The following is a 20,116-nucleotide window of genomic DNA, read 5'->3' as shown; positions in this document are numbered from 1 at the left end:
CGCAGGTATTGTATATAAACATATGAGAAAACTTGCATGGAAAGTTTTCCGGAGTCCTGCCGCCCATCTGTCTGTGATGAGACTGGCTCTCACTGGAATGCCAAGCATACTAAACAGTGTCATTGTGGCCAGTGAGGAATGCCGTATGGTGGGCCTGGGGCGGGAGGTGAGGAGAGCTCAGGAGAGGAGAGGAAGGGGTAACACCGGCTATTGTGCTGAAAATTCCAAAGCACATTTCAAGGGGAGTGGGAATCTTGGTGAAATCAACAGAATATAAGAAGCCGTAGCTGGATCAAGGCATGAATTGGTGAGCAGGCCTATGTGGAGCCCACTGCTGCTTGTGCTACAGGCAAGAGCACATGGATTCACACTTAACCTCTTGTATGATGTAAGACACCTGAGAGTCGGTATGGCATTTATGCCTAGACAGCAGTCTTAAAGCACCCAGCGAACTTCCTAGGATGCACTGTACATCAGATCCACGTTAAAAAATTGTAGCTAAAATGAATCTTGCATTTCACCCTGTAATCCACTGAGTCTTTCAGGGTACATATTGGTAAGGCGCTGCTCACACAGAAAATGCACTTTCCATTTTTATCATTTATTACCCTTTCCATTTTAAAAATTAACCCTTCTTTCTATATTTGGATCCCTTTGTTATCTTTCACGGATTAACATAGAGAAAAACTTGGTATGTCAGCAGCCAATAGCCTTGTTCTGTTCTCCACCCATTTCTTCTTCCTGCAGTTAACTAGTTCTAAGTATCTATGAACGTGCTATGTCCACCCTTACTCAACTTAAGAGTTGGCCTTATTAGATGAGGTGGGCCAAATGGAGCAACTCTCAGGCCTGCAAACACTGAAACATCCACACGACTCCTCCGTATTCAGAAGTGACTGTGAGGTTTACCCTCTTATCACAAAGGACATGTTTAATCCCATGGGTAATCTGATCTTCAGGAAGAGAAGATCAAAGAGGGAACCTAACAGGTGACACTGAAAGAAAACTTCTGAGTTTACATCTCCATTCAAAATGATGAAACCTGCATGCAGAAATGAAAGATCAAGTCACTCCTTAATGGTTAATGAATATGAACTTGAAAGGATGTGGGATTACTTGGGAAACAAGCCATTGGACATATCTGAGAAGGATGCTCTTGATTGAGTTAACCAAGGTGGAAAGTGGGCATTATCATCTACTGGGCATTGGCCCTATATGCAGAAGAAGGAAGCCAGTTCAGCATTGCTTCTACCTGAAGATGAGCATCCGGACAGATGATGTGTAGGCAGAGGCCACAAGCCCATGCCACTGTGGTCCCTGCCAAAGTGGTCTGTACCATGAGCCAAAGCAAATTCTTTCTCCCTTTATTTTGGTTGGGTGTTTTCTCATGGCATAGGAACTTTAGATAATGTATCCTCTTACTCCTTGCTCCCTGGTTTTTTGCCCCTCTAAGTCAGACCAATAATTGAAGCAAATGAGTCAGCTAAAGACCTGCATGGTCAGTTGATATTCTGCTATTGTGTTTAATTTATGACAAGATGTCTGTTTATTATAATGATTATATTATAGTTTTCTCTATTTTGTAATAGAGTACTATTAGTTTTGGAGATATAAAAGTAACATGAAAAATAAACCCTTTAAGTTTAGAGGTAATATTGAAAAAAGTAGTAAAGAATTGGGCACGTGTTCTATATTTTTAAATAAAAGGATGCCATACAAGCAGTGATGTACAAGAATGCATGAAGTGACTGTGAAATTAGACGACACTTCCCTCTGTTTCATCTCTTCCTTGGTGAAGTAGGGAAGACATAACATTGTCACTTTCCCTCCTGTGTGTCCCTGTCATGCCCTCCCACTCCTAGTGGGAAGTTCCCAACACCACCAGGCCTGAAATTTATGTAAACACACCTTAATCAGGATACACTTTTCATGGCCGAGTCATTCACTTAGTGTATCTGTGAGGCTCGACCACAGTGGACATATAAGGAGCTTATGTCTGTTCCTTTATGGTGCAAGACTATGGATATAAGATGTAGTTACTCAGTCGCTTATGAAGGCTACTTGCTGGAGCAGTAACAAAAAAGCTGTGGAACGCTCTTCAGCAGTCTTTTTTATTATTATTATTATTTTAAAACTCTGTTTAGCCCTACCATTAAGAAATATCAAACAGTGAGTAATATTAGCGCACACTTTATTCCCAGTAATCAGGAAGCAGAGGCAGGTGGGTCTATGTAAACTTGAGATAAACTTGATACACAAAGAGTTCTGGTCAGCCAAGGCTACACAGTAAGGTCCTTTCTCTAAACAAACAAACAAACAAAAAACAAGTAAACAATTCTTGTGATGTTCAGAAGTGTGGTTTCAATTCTTAAATATCAAAAATGAAATAAAAATAGAACCAGTAATTGATGAATAAAGGGAGTGCTGCTGGGCCCAGTGTTAAAGATAAGACAGTCAAAAAATACAATGAAATGGGGGGAAAATTCACTAAAAATGGTAACATGTCCAACAAAATTGTGCCTAGCATAAAGAGAGATATGAAAAATTGTTCATAGACAGTTGACCTATTAGGGCTCAAAAATGAAAACAAACAAATTTTAGAACAAAACAATAACCTATAAAATCATGCTCGCCTCATTTATTTGGTGAGACAGGTAAGGACCAGCTATCCTGAGAGTAACCAGCATTCCTAATCGCTCATGTCTGGCATTTATATACAAGTTCAGATTTACAAATTTCACAGGCATCGTGTAGCTAGTCCGCGGTGGACATGTGTCCTGACTTTTGTGTTTCCCCATCACATCCTGATTACCCCTCATCAGGAAAGGCTACATTCAACATGATTACTTCTGACCAAGGGTGTTTAATTTTTAATATTTTTAAAGCTGTGTCTCATACTTTGGAGGTTTTTTCTAATTAGAAATAATTAGCTGCATATGCATCTGCTGTACCCTTGTCAGGAGGTTTTAAACTTTCCTCTCTCATACTTGTCAGTCACATTAGCAAAGAGCTTGTACCTTGTGAGGTGCAGGCTTCCTGCTACACCAGTGATGAAGGTTATTCTTGGCAAACTTGTAAATAGATGCTCTGTTATTACAATTTTCATTCACGTTAAATCCAGCAAAAATGAAAACTGGAATTTTAAACTTCTCACACATGTGAAAGGGAAGTGTATCTGGTTACTTTATAAAGCTCAAGCCATGACAGGCATGGCTTTAATAGCAGGACCTTTAAGACATGGGGAGAAAGAAGATGAGGAGTTGAAGCACAGCGTGGAGTACATAGTGAGTTTGCGGCCAATTTAGGCTCCATGAAATTCTGTCTCTAAACAAATAAACAAAAGACTGAGAAGATAGTGTTGTGGGTAAGGTGTTTTCTATGTATGTGTGAGCATCTAGTTTGGAACCTCTGAACTCATGGAAAGAACAAATTTATTAATGACACCTATAACCCCAGTGCTGGTCCAGCAGAAACAAGAAGACCCTAGATTTTGCTCGAGAGACAGTTTAGCAGACACAGTAATCCCTGGGTTCAGTAAGAGAGACATTGTTTGAAAAAGATACAGAGAAGAGTGAGAGGGGAGAGTAAGTTTCAAGCTCTGATTTCTGCCAGTGCATGCAGACACAGGAGCACAAATACACGAACACAAAACATCTCCATGTAAATTGCCCTTTGCTGTCATTTGCCTGTAATATTTGGTTTCAGGAAGTGAAGGCAAAAAGATTGTACACTCCAGGCCAGCCTCAGAGAAATAGCGAGTTCAAGGTCAGTATGGGCTACAATAAGAACTTTGCTCAAAAAATAAAAAGTAATAAAACCAGATAAATTAACAATGAAAAGTAAGATAGACCAGTTTGTTTAAAGGGGTCTCATTTGCAACATTTAAATTATTTCTACAAAAACAAAATTTCCACACTAGGTGCTTTTTCCCGCCTCTACTATCATTAGAAAGTCATTCTACCAACCCTTAGAAGTCACATAAATGCATAGTGCTAACAAACGGTAGTGGTGTGGTATGTTTGACTCTGACCAAACAAGTAGATTCATCCCTATGGAAAATTAATAAGCTTTAATCTAAGGTGGATCATCTAAGTAGAGTTCTTGGTGTAAGGAAGAGAACAGGAGCCAAGTCAGAGCTAAGCTCCCTGGGAGAAGCCAAGCTTGGGTCTGTCTATCCAAATGCAGATGTTTGATGAGAGCAACAGTGACAACGGGACTTGACTCATTAAGGCTGTCTGCGCTGAGACGCCATTTGCAAGGCAGCACACACCACATACCCTGCCTCCAGCCTCACAGCAGCTACTGTCATCAGCAGATCTCTCTCTTGCTGGGCATGCGCAGCGGAGAAAGGTGCTTTCTACTTGTCGTGTCTGTGCAAAAATCTTTCTCCTCTTTGGCTTCCAGGTAGGGTTCCTTGCCTGTCAGAATGCATTTGCAAGTAGTTTTGTTTACTTTTGCTAGCTATTAAAAAACATATCACACTCTATTCTGCCTGAAGCTGGAAACTTGGAACCACGCCCATAGTAGCAAAAGCGGGTTGCTCTCCTGAGTTCTGTTTGATTTGTCTTCTCTTCATATGTACCTCTGCCAGTCAAGCTGAGCTGGCTCTCCTCTTCCTGTATGGATGAATTTGTTATCCTCATTTCACACAAATGAATATTTTAATTTGGCCTGTTACTGTGCTTCCTTATTTACAGTTAAAACAATTTTATATTTTGGACATTTTAATCTTAATGGGTTGAGAAAGGAAATCATCCAACCATTAAAATTAAACAGTTATTTTATTTTAAAAGACACACACACATACACACACACACACACACACACACACACACACACACACACACACACATATATATATATATATACTAAATTTCAGCAGACTGATTATTGGCATACAGAGTGATTTTTGTATGTTTTTGTTTATTTATATGTTTTAATTATATGTGGGTTCTGGTTGGTGTAAAGAGAAGAGTGTGTAATAAGTATAAAGATACATTTCTATTTATTTGTCTATACATTCTACATACACAGGTTTTGGTTTAAAAAAGCAAGAAACTGTAGAGAATGATTGACTGCTGTGTGTGAATTAAATGAGCCCGACGTTCCTTCTGTCTTTCAGTTTTAATATTCTTTTTCCCTGTATTTTTAATTATAATTTATTCATCTTACATCTGGATTGTAATCCCTTCACTTTTATCTTCCTGTTTCCACCATTCCCCAATCTATTCCCCTCCCCTAGGCCTCTGACAGGTGTGGTCCTCCTCCCCCACTGTCTGACTGCAGCCTATCAGGTCTCATCTGGACAGTCTGCATCCCCCTCCTTCGTGTCCAAGGGGAAGTGATCAAATCCTGGGCACTAGAGATCTTATCAGAGGCAGTCCCCTGCTCCCCCTCTCCTCCCCAGGCGGAGAATGAACTGTCCATTGGCTACATGTGAACAGAGGGTTCAGTTCCTCTGCTTGTATTGTCCTTGGTTGGTATATCAAGTCCATGCAGAGCCTCCTGGGTAGGGATCTCCTTGTAGAGCTTCTATCACTCACCCTCTTTCTATCCCCTAGCTCTTCTTCTAACTAGTGCTTTGGGCAATATTAACAGCAATTTTAACAGTCTGATATCACACTACTTAGAAGTGAGTTGTGCTTCTATCCCTGATTGCGTGCCTAACTTTGAATCAGCTAGTTAACCTTTTGGAGTCAATCTGTCTTCTGAACCTGCTCTGAGGATTTATTTAGGTTAACAATATACTACACTAAGCCCAGTTATGGTAAGAAGAGACAGTGTGTTATGTTGCAGTCATCATTATTGCTATCATCATCATCATCATCATCATCAATATGCAAGATACAGTAGAAAAATGAGTCCAGTTATATGAGCAATGAACAAACAAGAAATCCTAGGAAAAGATCTATAAAATGTATATCAGTAATCATCAACAGATACATAATTTCAAAACAGTACCTCATGTCCAGTTAGTGAAAATTTAAGCCTGTCAATATTAGAATGTTTTTTTTTAAATCAGAATTCTACCATTGTGACAAAATACCTGATTTAGAAAATTTAGAATGAGCAATGCTCTATTTCGGCGTACGGTTCCATGTCACATTCAGACAGCCCTGTTGCTTTTAGGACTATGATAAGGCAGCAAATCACGGTAAGGATTGCAAATGCCAATTGCCAAGAAAAAGGAATTAACTTTCCACTATAAATTAACAAAAGACACAAACACGCTCTACTCTGTGAGCTCTTTAAGGTCAAAATCATACTTTCTAGACTGGATACAACAGTGTACAACTCCAATACCAGCTCGGGAAAGACAGAGGCAGAAAGAGTGTAAGGTTGAGGCCAATCTGTAAATGCAAGCTGGGACTAGGCAGTGAATCCCCTGTTTTATAAACAAAACAAAACAAAATAAATATCAACAAAATATTCTATTCTTTATTCATCATTTCTCTCAGCTCCCAGTACTGCACTAGTACCAGAAAAGTGTTCCAAAACTGCATTGAGATGTCCTGAAATATAGTTTATATATGATATAAACATTCAATTTTACAATGAATCAAATAAATAAACATGATCACTATAACATAAAGAATGTGACATCATTTTGCAAATGGGAACAAAACTTAAAGGCAACAATACTCAACATTAATGGAGATAGAAGAAAACAACTAAACTAAAAATGCTTATTGGAAATATAAAGTGCAAAGCACTTGGCAACAAAATTGGAAATAATCTACTTATAAAAGCTTATCCTAAGCAAATCATCCAATAATAATACAAGAAAGCATACAAATCATATATAAAATATACATTTAATATTTTATATAATAAATATATAAAATGTACTTTCTATAGCACTATTTGCGGTAGAAGGTAGAAACAATGAATGTTTACTAATCAACAATAATGAAAGTGTCAGAATGCTCTGTAGTTATTAAGACAGCAGTTATGTTATATAAAAACAGTCTGGATTAAGCATCCAATTCCCACTTTAATATAGGAATTATGAATATATAGAGTGTCTTAGTTACTTTTCCATTGCTATGATAAGATACCATGAGAAGGGTAACTTGTAAAAGAATGTGTATATTTTGAGCCTCTGCTTTCAGAGGTGTAGAGTCCATGATAGCTGAGCAAAGACATGGAAGAGCTGAGAGTTTACATCTTGATCTGTAAATAGGAAGCAGACAGAGGGAGACACATACATGGTGCAAGTCTTCTGAAACCTCAAGCCCACTCCCAGAAACTCACCTCCTCCAAGGCTACAATACACTTCCTGGTCCTTTGCAAACAGTGCACCACCTTCAATCACATTTCAAATACATGAGCCTATGGGGGGGGCATTTTCATTCAAATCTCCATATGCAGAAAGAATGAAATAATTCTAGATGGGAAAGAGAAGAGACTAAAATTTTATTTCTTATTGGTACAGCTACGTAAAAATCCTGTACATGTTTACAAGTACTTTTCCTCTAAGAATGAGTATTTGTTATTTTTCCTTTGAAAACTGCAGTAACCTAGAAATGGATGCATGTAACCCAAAAAGAAGGTACATGATTACTCTTACTGGCTTAGGACCTCAATTTATTAGGAATAAAATATAAAATGGGCAATTTTGTTATTTGACTTTCGGTAAAAATGTTCACACTTTCATACATTAATATCTAAACTTATTTAGAGATCTTATGAATTACCTTCTAGCTGAACTATAACTAGTAACCGTAGTGCCATGTGTTTATTGAGCTCTACAGAGAATAGAACTACCGCTCTCAACAAGCTTTCTAATAGGACACCAACAATTATTGACATATTAGGCAGCAAATCCAGGGGGGAAATTGTACTATGTATATATTTTCATCTGTGTGTGTGTTTGAGTGAAATATAGATGATTCATGTGAGCATGAACATAGTAAAGATGGAAATAAATTTGAAAAGGTATACAAAATATTGTCGTTAGTATATTGTGTGAGATTATTACAGGAAAAAATTCTCTTGTATTAACTAAAGCAGAAGAACAAGAGAGAAATACATGTGTTCTACTTTAAATCAGAGACATGGAGAGACCAATTGATATTTTTCTGAGGATGCCATCCCTGGATGCTGGGTCTCATTTACACATTACCTAGGAGAGCACCGTGCGGCTGCATATTCTCAGCTCTTGAATGTGCTTTGCTCATTTCCAGCAGGAGGACAGGTTTAATGCTTTCTTGGCAGTGTGGACCTTTTCACTTTGGCTGTTTCTATTTACCTGTCTGCTTACTTATTTATTGTTTGCATTTAGCTTGGCCTGCAAGTGCTTCGGAGAATTGTAGGGTGAATAGACAATACCTACAAATAAATCTTCCTGCCTCTCCTCCTATTTCATCCTGGGTTTATATGAGGATTCATCCCTTTATCCCCTTTCTTCAACTTGAAATTGTTTAAAGGACCATATAATATTTAAACAAAACATGAGGGATCTAGTTTTCTTGTTATGAGGCCAGCCCTTAGACTTCAAAATTCTCCCCAAAGAAGTTAAATTTTAATGAGTGACTTTGTCCTTCACATGGAAGAGTGTTTTTACCTCTATGTACAAGGTAATGCTTCCTCCAGTGCCTTGGGAGATGTTAAAGCGATTCTTAGACTCATCAGCAAAAAATTAAAATTGGATAACATGAGTCCTATGATTCAAGTAAAGTTTCACAATTTCCCTAAGACGTTTACATTGAATTCTGAAGGGTTGGAGTGTGGTGAACAACTATGTAGCAAACAGTTGGGATGCAGACATGGGAAACAAGCACAGCCCTGGCTGTGTCAATAGCCATAGACCCTGTTAATGATTTTGGAGGGAAGCTCAGCAAAATGCTAATTTATTTAATAAATATTTAATAGTGTATTATTCCAATAAATAAATTGGTGTTTACACAGTAAAGAATACAAATGTTTTGTGCATACATTCGTGACCTTCTTTTATAGTCCTCTTTTGATATTTCCCTAAGAATTATTTTTAAAGGAGATGAACACCAAAATATGTATGTTTATATGCTTATGATTGGTGGTTAAATCTATAAAATAATCCAATGGGTTTATCCTTCTTATCTTGAGAATGTTTAATCAACTTTGGTATTTGCTTTACATTAGCACTGTCAAATGTACATTTGTATAAAATCTCTCAAATCATGAAAGATTTATCATTTGAAATGTATTTGGATTATTCTCCAGTTAATCAGCTGGATAAAAATTAGGAGACCTGTAACCAGAACAATTACTTGAGTTGAGCAGAATGCTATAAAAAATGTAAAAATATCATGGTGTTCTGAGGTTATACAAATGAAATTAAAAGTCCATTTGCTACCAAACCTCCAAACCAGTATGAGGAGAAATATGTTCCTTACAGGAGTGTAGATTAACAGTGGAAGTGAGGACCAGAATAGAAGGTTGAGGAAGAATGTTGTTAATATCAGGACTATGGTTAGTAGACATAGGTGTGTTAGTTAACTCCAGAATGGTTCAGTTTATGAGTCAAGCAGTGCTGACACCACTAAGGATAGACCCAAAGGAGTCAGAGGGGGACATGTTTTAGTAGAGAAAAATTCCACTCACTCAGGCATCACTTCTCCTCTCAGGGGCATGGTCCTGTGCCTGGTGCTTCTGCTTTCTCTGTGCCCTTACTCACCTACGGCTTTTCTGGCTTCTTTCTTCAGATGAAGTGTTACAGAACCTAAGAGACAAAAGACATGTAACCTCTACGTCTTGTTACTTAAATATATATATGTATATATATATATATACATATATATATACACACACACACAATGACATCATTCTGCTTCATCTCAACATGGAGGTTTGTGGGGGCTTTATTCATTTTTTCTTTTAAAATTTATATAATTATATAATTAACTCAGATTACATCCCGATTGTTATCCCCTCGCTTGTATCTTCCCATTCCCACCCTCCCTCCCTCCTCCACTCTATTCCAATCCCCTAGTCCTCTGACAGAAGGGGACCTCTTCCCTGACCATATAAGCACAGCCTATCAGGTCTCATCAAGATAGCCTGCTTCCCCTTCCTGTGTGCTGCTGGGTTCCCCACAGAGGGAAAGTGGTCAAATTGGGGTCACCAGAGTTCATCAACATGGAGGTTTTAAAACTTACTTTCATGAGACTAAGAAAAGGAGAGAGCTACCTCCTATATATGCAAAAAGAATACTATATTTACATATTCCAGATAATTTTATTTTCCCATATATTAAAGTACAGAATGTACATTGTAGCAAACTATGCTGCATAAACTATAATTCAAGTTAATATTAAAAATAAGTCTCTAGGACCCTCTGGACCCTTCTACTTTGCCATTCTCCCATGCTTCTCTCATCTAGAGTCCCACTAGAATGTCCTGCCCTCTGTCTCAGTTTCCTGGTAAGTGAAGGCTTTCGTGGGACATGCCCCTTGGGCTAATATGCAGATATAAGTGAGTATATACCATTTGAGTCTTTCTGCTTCTGGGTTAACTCATTCATTATGATCATTTCTAGCTCAATTCATTTATCCACAAATTTCAGGAATTCCTTGTTTTTAACAGCTGAGTAGTATTCCATAGTGTATATGTACCACAGTTTCTTTATCCATTCTTCTACTGATGGAACCTACAAATAGAACATTATGATAGGCAGATTTGGGTCCAGGGGTCCCGCTCAAACTAAGGCACCAGCCAAGGACAATACAGGCGGTAAACTTTAAACCCCTACCCAGATCTAGCCAATGGACAGAACATTCTCCACAGTAGAGTGGAGAGCGGGATATGACTTTCTCACATACTCTGGTGCCTCACCTTTGACCATGTCCCCTGGAGGGGGAGACCTGGTGGCACTCAGAGGAAGGACAGCAGGTTACCAAGAAGAGACTTGATACCCTATGAGCATATACAGGGGGATGAGGTCCCCCTCAGGAACAGTCATAGGGGAAGGGAATAAGGGGAAAAGAGGAGGGAAGGAAGAATGGGAGGATACAAGGGATGGGATAACCATTGAGATGTAACAAGAATAAATTAATAAAGGAAAAAAAATAAAAATAAGTCTCAATAAGGGGCACCAAAGTTAACTGAAGCTGGGGCAGTGGCTCAAATGGTGTAAGAGCACTGACTGCTTTCCGAGAGGATACGTCTGTTTCCTAGCATCCACATTACGCAGCTCATAAATACCTGTAACCCCAGGTCCAGGGGATCTGACACTCTCTTCTGTCTTCCATGTATACGGGTCCTCCCCATATGCATAAATAAAAATAAAATAAAGTTTTAATAAGTATGCTGATATTCACTCAAGAACAATTCTCTTGCCTCAATTATTTAAATACCTCGAAGACATATAAAATATATTTTAAAACCGAATTAAAGTCTTGAACAAATTAAATATGCACAAAATTAATGTTAAGTATTATTAAACCAGTAAGGCATCACCATGATGATTTTTGTTATGTGCACACATATACACATGAATAGTCCATATTTAGTTAAAATATGGAAAGCTACTGATTATTAAAACAAGCATTCTTTTAAACTACATCCACTCACTTTATTTACCACACATTTTCATATAGAATATAAATGTATATATATTTCTGTTGGTTATTTGGTGACTTAATGTTCACATTTTATATTATTTATTCATTTTTGAGCTAGAATCCCTCTTGCTATGTAGCTCTGGCTGGCCTGGAACTCAGAGATCCTCCTACTTTTGCTGCCTGAGGGCTGGGATTGAAGGCATGTGACACTATGCTCAGATGATTGTTCAGTTTTATGTAGATGCTGGTAAATAGTTTTCCAAAACTGCTACTTCACTCTGTCACAGCAACATATGGAAGTTCCCTTTATTATTATTAAGTGATCATTTGTTGGGTAGCGCATACAGCTTTTTCTACCTTGGGACACACATTGATCTTCTGGTAGTCCATCCTGATAAATGGCCATTGCTAATTTTCTATTTTCTAGCTTACCAATGTTCTGATTTACCAATTTTCATGATTTCTTTTGCATGCAATTTGCGTACAAAAGTTCTCCCAGAGTTCTGAAAACTAAAATCTAATGTGGTCCTTTATGAATGTCATGGATCTTGTTTTTCATATTTTAAGCTAAAAATGCATTTATGACTTATTTGGGGACATAAGATGGTTCGTGAGAAGAAGCTGAGATTCATATTTTACTCCATCTGGATACACAAATGATCTGGTACTCTTGGTCAGACAAACCCTTCCTCTGTGTGTGTTATGACAGAAAAGTTAATGAACATATTCTAACAGGTCCATCCAGAGAGTGGGCATTTTGCCCCATAGTATGCACTGTTAGCTTGTGCTTTTATTATCCAACTTAGAAGTCACAAATTTTGGATGTACAAGTTCTTCATCTTCATTCTATTTTTGTTGTTATTCAAAATTGTGTTCAAATTCTTCATTCTCTTACTTTCTATAAAAATATAAAAGCACACAAAAATTTCTGTGATTTTTATTGGTATTAAATTGAATCTATGTATGGGCTTAGTAACTGGTAAAATATTTTTGTCTTTCTAACATGAACATTCATATAATATGATTCCATTAATTTATCTTTTCTTTATTCTTGTTCAACAGTGTTTTGTGGTTTTTCTCTGTAGGTGTCCAGACATTTCTTGTTGGAGTTGTCTCAGTAATGAGGTGGTTTTTATTGCAAGTTTAAATGACTCCCTTTTTACACTTTATAATTTATTTTCTGGGGTAACATTTTTTAGTATATGTATGTATGTATGTATGTATGTATGTATATGTGTGTGCATGTATGTACATGTGTGTATGTGCATGTATGTACTTACTTTACACCCTGATTGTAGCCCCCTCTCTCTTCTCCTTCCGGTCCCATCCTCCATCCCTCCTCCCCAAGTTCCCTCTCCCCTACTCCTCCCACCAACCTACATCAGCACATCAAGTTACATCAAGGCTAAGTGCATCTTCTCCCGTGGCTTAGTGAGACAGCCCCACCAGGGGGAAGTGATCAAAACACAGGCAACAAAGTCCATGTCAGAGACAGCCACCTCTCCCCTTTCTTTGGGGCCCACATAATTACAAAACTGCCTATCACCTATGTAAGTGTAGGATGCCTAGGTTGAGACCATGAATGTTCCTTGGTTGGTGCTCCAGTCTCCACAAGACCCCAGGACCCAGGTCAGTTGGATTTGTTGGTCTTTTTGTGGAGCTCCTGTCCCCTCCAGGTCCTTCTATTCTTCCCCCAACACTTCCACAAGACTCCTTGCACTCTGCCCAATATTTGGCTGTGAGTCTCAGCATCTGTTTCAATAGGCTACTGAGTGGAGTCCCTCACAGGACAGATATGCTAGGCTCCTGTCTGGAAGCATAGCCGAGTATCCTTAATAGTGTCAGGGATTGGCTTTCTCCGATGGGGTGGGACTCAGATAGAGCCAGGCATTGATTGGATATTCCCTCTATCTTTCCATCTCTGCTCTATCTTTATCTCTGCACATCTTGTAGGCAGGGTGAATTTTGGTTAGAAGGTTTTTTTGCATGGGTTGGTGTTCCCCTCTCTCTACTAAGAGTCCTATCTAGTCAGAGGGTAGCCTCTTCAGTCTCCATGACCCCTGCTACTATGTACAACCATTTTGGAAATCAATCTGGTGCTTTATCAGAAGATTGATGCATACAATTTTAAAGTGGTGTATTAACCACTGATAGTCTGGCAATGCATTATGGTATAGATGCCACCTATCAGTAGAAGGAAATGTTTTTCTCTACCCAGGTTCGTGTGTGTGTGTGTGTGTGTGTGTGTGTGTGTGTGTGTGTGTGTGTGTGTGTGTTCCCACTAGTGAGCATTTAATATTGTTAAAACCATAATTTCCTATAACTTGGAGAAATTTCTAGTCATATCTAGTGTGATTCCACTCTGTCTTGTCAGTGAATATACTCTGATGAATTGAATCTTTTGATATATGTGCAATTTTTATTACCCAGCATTACCAGCTTTGGCATGGGGCACTTACAACTGAGAAGGATGTCAAGATTGTCATGTTTAGTGTTGGGTTCCACAACGACCATCAGATCAGTTTTTCGGTTGTTAGTGTTTTATCCACATCTCCTATGTGCTCAGTGTTCTTTTCTTGATGCCTTTTTTTTTCTGTACTTGGTCTACTTGTTTTAAAAAAATCAGTAGGTGGACTGGAAAATCTGCTGCATATTTTACTGGAAAAAATCAACATAGGAATAGAAGAACTGACAATGATGTTTCACTTAGATTTCCTGGTTGAGTTCTGGGCCACATCTTTACTGTTATGAAGCAGGCCACTTGTGTCACATCTGGTCAGTGTTTTCTGTACACAAACTCCCTAAAATCCTAAGAAAAAAGAAAGATTCGTAGGGAGATTCAGGTTTTTCACAATTTTTCCCCATAGTGAAAGCCCAGGTGTTGTATTTGCCAGGAAAGCTTTTCTTTTCTTTCATTCTTTCTTTCTTTTCCTCAAAATGTATTTTGTCTGTTTAAAATTTTTCTTAATAGATTTCTTAAATAATCTTAAAATTGTCAATACTTTTACAAACCGTTCTAAATGCTTTTGAAAATACAAATAAGCAGAACTTGAATATGTCTTGGTTTGTGTGCCTTGCAAGCATGAGGTCTTGAGTTTGACTCCCAGCACTCCACATTAAAGGGACACAAGTAAGAGGCACATGCTGATCATCCCAGTGCTGGGGAGGCAGAGACAAGTGGGCCTCTGCTGCTTACTGTCAACCCACCTGACTTACTCTGTGATCTCCAGGCCAGCGAGGCACCTGCTTCAAAAACCAATGTACAAGGCATCTGAGGAGTGACACTTGAGGTTGGCATGTTGAAATAAACTCGCACTGGCATGCCTCCTCCAACACACACATATGCACACACACAAAAATTAGTCTTAAGATTGGACATTCCCATACTTTCAGTGTTTTCAATATGTTTACAGGAAAAAAAAAGCCGTTGAAAATCCTCTATGTTAAGAAGAGTTAGTATAAGGATTAACATGTTAACAGTATGTCAACCTAGGCTCATATTTTTACCAAAATATTTGTATGGTTCTCAGAGGTTTAATGAAATAAAAACGTTGTGTGAGCATAAGCTGATAAAACATAGAAGTGGTATTTCTAAGTGCTTTGAACTGTTCATCACTTTTCTTTCGTAGACTTAAAAGAAGTCGCGAGCCAGTTCTCAGCAAGTCTGTAGTGTCTCAAGCCCTTAGTGCTGCTTGCAAATAATTCTGTACAAAGCGGCATGATGGCAGCCTTCAATATTCCAGATGGCAGTCCATGGGGACATCTTTGGGGACTTCATCCACGCAAGAAATTTCCAGAAGAGAGCACACCACAAGGTGCTGGGGCAGACTAGGCTAGATGTCACAATCGATGATGTATGTACAGGGGCAGTGACTGTATATCACAACTGAAATCTGTCAGCAGTTCACAGAAAGCACTGTCAGCACAACCTGATGCTGGATGCTGAATATAAAAAAAAATGCAAATGGCAATATTCAACAATATTCAAGTTCAATAAGTTTGCACAGGTGGATTTTTTTAAAAAAGAAAATTATTAAAATGAGAGGAAAGGAGAGCTACAGTGGGTGTTCCTGAGGATACATGGAAAGACGATGCACTACTTGAAGTTTGTGTTGTGTAAATACCTTGGTGACATAACTGCTATCCTGCGGCAGAGGAAGTTAGCTTTCCTTTTTAATTTCTCTTTTTCATAAACACTGTGAGAGCTGTTTTCCCTTGCTTACAGTGAAAGCTGAAGAATGCACCAAAGCAGTGGAAATGAATTCAACGCCATTCCCAGAGGAAAACACAGTTAATAGTTTGTAAGACATATGCTCACTTTTTCCCACATAAATATATATGAGCTTAAGAAGCCAATTTAATCACACTCTGCACAGATGTTGTAAATAAAAGGCGACTCATTTCTCCTAACTGCTCCAATCCCTCTTCCCAGCCCTTCTCTTGGCCTTGCCTCCAACTTGGGTACCAAGAAAATGAAAAAGAGAAAATACAGAAATATCTATTCTCAAATGTTTTATTCTTTTATCCTGCACCTTATCCTTTTACCATCTTTAAAATTGTGCATCTTTTCCTTCTTCCTCCCTTATCCTTGTTTTTCTTCTTCTTCTTCTCCTTCATCATCATATTATTATTTGTTATTATTATTATTACTATTATTATTATTATTTACCCTATGTATTTTGCTATACTTTTTCAGTATTTTTACTCCTTAACCAGAAATTTCTATAGGAGAAAGGCTATCTTTTTACTTCCTCTTCATTGCCGTGTCCTCAGTACCAATGGCAGTGCCTTTTACAGAGATCTTCAATCCATATTTTTAAAAGAAAAAACAAATGGTTACAAAGGGGATGTTTGTCACTCCCTATTCTGAATTCACTGTGGTCTTTCAGAAAGGGTAGAAATGCCATTGTTTGCTCATGACCTTCCCATTTTCCTGAGTTTGAAATTACCCCTTTAATGTCCTATTGTTCCGGGACTAGACAGGGTTATCTATCTATTTATCTATCTATCTATCTATCTATCTATCTATCTATCTATCTACCTATCTATCTATCTATCTATCTATCTATATGTCATATATGTCAATGTGTCATAAATATATCACAGAAAAGAAACTTCTAGGCTTCCCCTTCTCAAAGTCACCAACAGACTGTAGTGGAAATCTATTGAGCACATTGATTCTTCTTCCCTTAGTTACCTTTAAGGTCCCAACACAATGCCATTTGGATCATAACATCAAACTGAGGCTGTGTGTGTGTGTGTGTATGACATTCCCTGACTATTCTACTGTGCTGTATTGTCTTAATAGTTTAGTCATTGTAGTTTAGCCATCCGGGCAGTGTGTCTGTTGGTTATTAGAAATGTAGCAAGTCTTCCATTTGAATTCTGTACCACTGTATGTAGAATTAAACTTATTTTTGTATCTAAACAAAATTCTATATACATGAATTAAAAATACCTTGTGAGTGACAACTGAGGCATTAAGTTGAGGAGTAAATTCACTAATCTACTTTTTGTTTTATCTTTCCTTTATTTTTATATATTCCCCCTTCTTTCTTTTCAACCCCTTTCTCCATACAGGATGTCAATGCCCAGTATGTAATCAAGTTTGTTCCTTCTCAAGTCTCTGATGGAGTTGAAAACCAGGTAGCTTAGTTTTACAACGAAGCTTAGTTGGTTAGGGGTTAAGATGTTTTTAGGTCTACATAGGTGCTCTAAGTTGATAATGACAATATGTGATGGAGATTGATTTAAATTCAGAAATTTAGACACACCAAGATAGGAAAGATGTCTTCTTCAAGGCTATCAAATAGAAATAGCCAAAACACTAAGAATATAACATTTATATAATTCCTGATTGTATCATGGTTCTTCTTGCTACAGGTAATCTATTGATATATGTGTAATAATATAAATGTATATGTAAAAAAATAAAATAATAAAAAAGTAAAAAAAAAAAAAAAAGAAAACTCGAAAAAAGAAAAAAAAAGAAATGCAGCAAGTCTGAATTATTTTTGTGTAAATATAATATGCTTTGGAAATTATTATAAAGGAAATAGTTTTTAAATTGTAAAATAGCTCATTAGTAAGTTGGTTAATACATGTTGAAATATTCTGGTTCTATTTGCTTTATTTAGATTCATAATTTGAATAAACGTCACCAAATTATTTCACTTTCTTCATGTAGCTACTACAAAATAGAATATTGATGTGTAACCTGATTTCATGCTTTTGGTCATATTTTCACTGAACAATGCTTTTCTCAAACTTTTTCCTCCACCTACTGTCAGGAGAGAGGGCTACCCAAAACAATGCAGTTGAATCTGTTGAATATCTCTCTCCCTCTCTCTCTCTCTCTCTCTCTCTCTCTCTCTCTCTCTCTCTCTCTCTCCTGTCATATCTACAGAATAGGCTCAGGGACATTTGGCTTTTCTTCCATTTGATTTGCCTCTCCTGCTATGTGGCCAAAAACTTTTCCTGAAAAATGCACATATTCTTTAATATATATATATATATATATATATATATATATATATATATATATATATATAGTGTGTGTGTGTGTGTGTGTGTGTGTGTGTGTGTGTGTAGGATTTAGTTTGTATAAATGATTCTTGACATGCTATAAGGATACAGAACAACTCTTTTCCCTTTCCATCCCATAAAACCTGGCTTTAAACCTTGATACTTGATAGACAATTCTTGCAGTAATTGTGTCCACTTGGTAGTATCTGATCTATCTTCAAATCGTTAAATTCTTTTATTTTGTTATAATGGTGAGAAGGCCATACAAAAAATATGCATATGTATGATAAGAATACATATCCCACAACACTACAAAATACTGTCTGTATTACATAGGTGATGTTCCGTATTTTTTATTAGAGGAGATTTTTCCAATCTGCAGTTTTCCCACTCAAATGCTCTGGACTGGAAGAATGAAGCCTGACTCCCTGCAGGAGGCAGGTGCAGGTGAGGATCACAGATAGCGGGAAGACTTTCTAACACCTGTCAACACCTCACCCCACCCCCAAATGGATCCTAATCATTCATCTACCTGCAGCCTGGCCCCTACTTCTGCTAGAAATAGCATGGTGAAGGAGAGTCTCAAGTTCTTTATAAACCTCAGCTAACAGTCCCTTCAAGGCCAGCCTTGATGACAGAAAACTGCATTCTTAAAAAAAGCAACACACACACACACACACACACACACACACACACACACACACACACCAAACATACAACAAAAATAGTAAACCCAAGATCCATACACAGCAATAGTATGTTATCTGTTTGTTTCAATGGCTCCAGTTACTATTATCTGAGTCCATGATCTTAAGAAGTAGCACTTTCCCTTGCTCAACACAGTCTCTATTGTAGCTATGCCTCACTGCTTCAAGTGGTAAGAGCTCCTTGTTGTTGTGTATCAGTTATTTCAATCCTTGTCCACAGAAAGGACCTTTTTAAGAGATAGTGGAGAATGGCCAAGTAAGGAAATGTCATGTCACAGAACAGCATAAAACTGAATGTGCTTTCATTATTGTTTCCATTTTCATCTTCAGATCTTCAACTGTTTAATTGATTTCCTTGATTCCTTCACCTGATTGTTTGCATTTTCCTGAATTTCTTCCTGTGATTTCTTCATTTCCTCTCTATAGGCCTCTCTAAGGTCCTCAATCTGTTTGACTGTATCTTACTGTATTTGTTTATTGATTTTATTCATTTCCTTCATTATCATCTTCATTATGAAGGATTTGAGGCCATTTTCTTGTGTTTCAATTGTGTTTGAGTTTTCAGGACTGGTTGTGTTGGGATAACTGAGTTTTGGAGATGCCATATTATTTTGGCTTTTATTGTTTTTATTTTCACATTGGCCTTTAGCCATCTTGCTGTTTCTGGCATTGTGTGTTAGTTTCTGGTGTACTTAACTGGGATTCCATCTTATACCCATCAGAATGGCTCAGATCAAAAACTCAAGGGATAGTACATGCTGGTGAGGAGAAAGGTGAACATTCCTCCATTTCTGATAGGATTGCAAATTTGTGCAACTATTTTGGAAACCAATCTGGCACTTTCTCAGAAAACTGGGAATACTGCTACCTTAAGGCCAAGCTCTACCACTATTAGGCATATACCTGAAAGATGTTCTACCATACAACAAGGATATTTGCTCAACTATGCTCATAGAAGCCTTATTCATAATAGCCAGAATCTGGAAACAATCTAGATGTCCCTCAACCAAAGAACAGGTAAAGAAACTGTGGTACATTTACAAAAAGAAATACTAATCAAATATTAAAAACAAGGACATCTTGAAATTTGCAGGAAAATGGACATAACTAGAAATGATCATCCTGAGTGAGATAACCCAGACCTAGAAAGACAAGCATGGTATATACTGACTTAGAAGTGGATATTAGCACAACATAGACATCCTTTGAGACATTCCACCCAGTGGGGAATCAGGATAGATGCTGGGACTCACTGCTGGGCTCTAGCTGGAGCACTGAGAGTGATATGGAAGAATGGGGCAATGGAAGAACCCAAAGGGTTCAGGAGCCACACAAGGAAAT

This window comes from Acomys minous (genome assembly GCF_964271855.1).
Source record: "Acomys minous genome assembly, chromosome: 6".
In the NCBI taxonomy this organism is placed as follows: Eukaryota; Metazoa; Chordata; class Mammalia; order Rodentia; family Muridae; genus Acomys; species Acomys minous.
Note: the sequence above shows the minus strand (reverse complement) of the source record.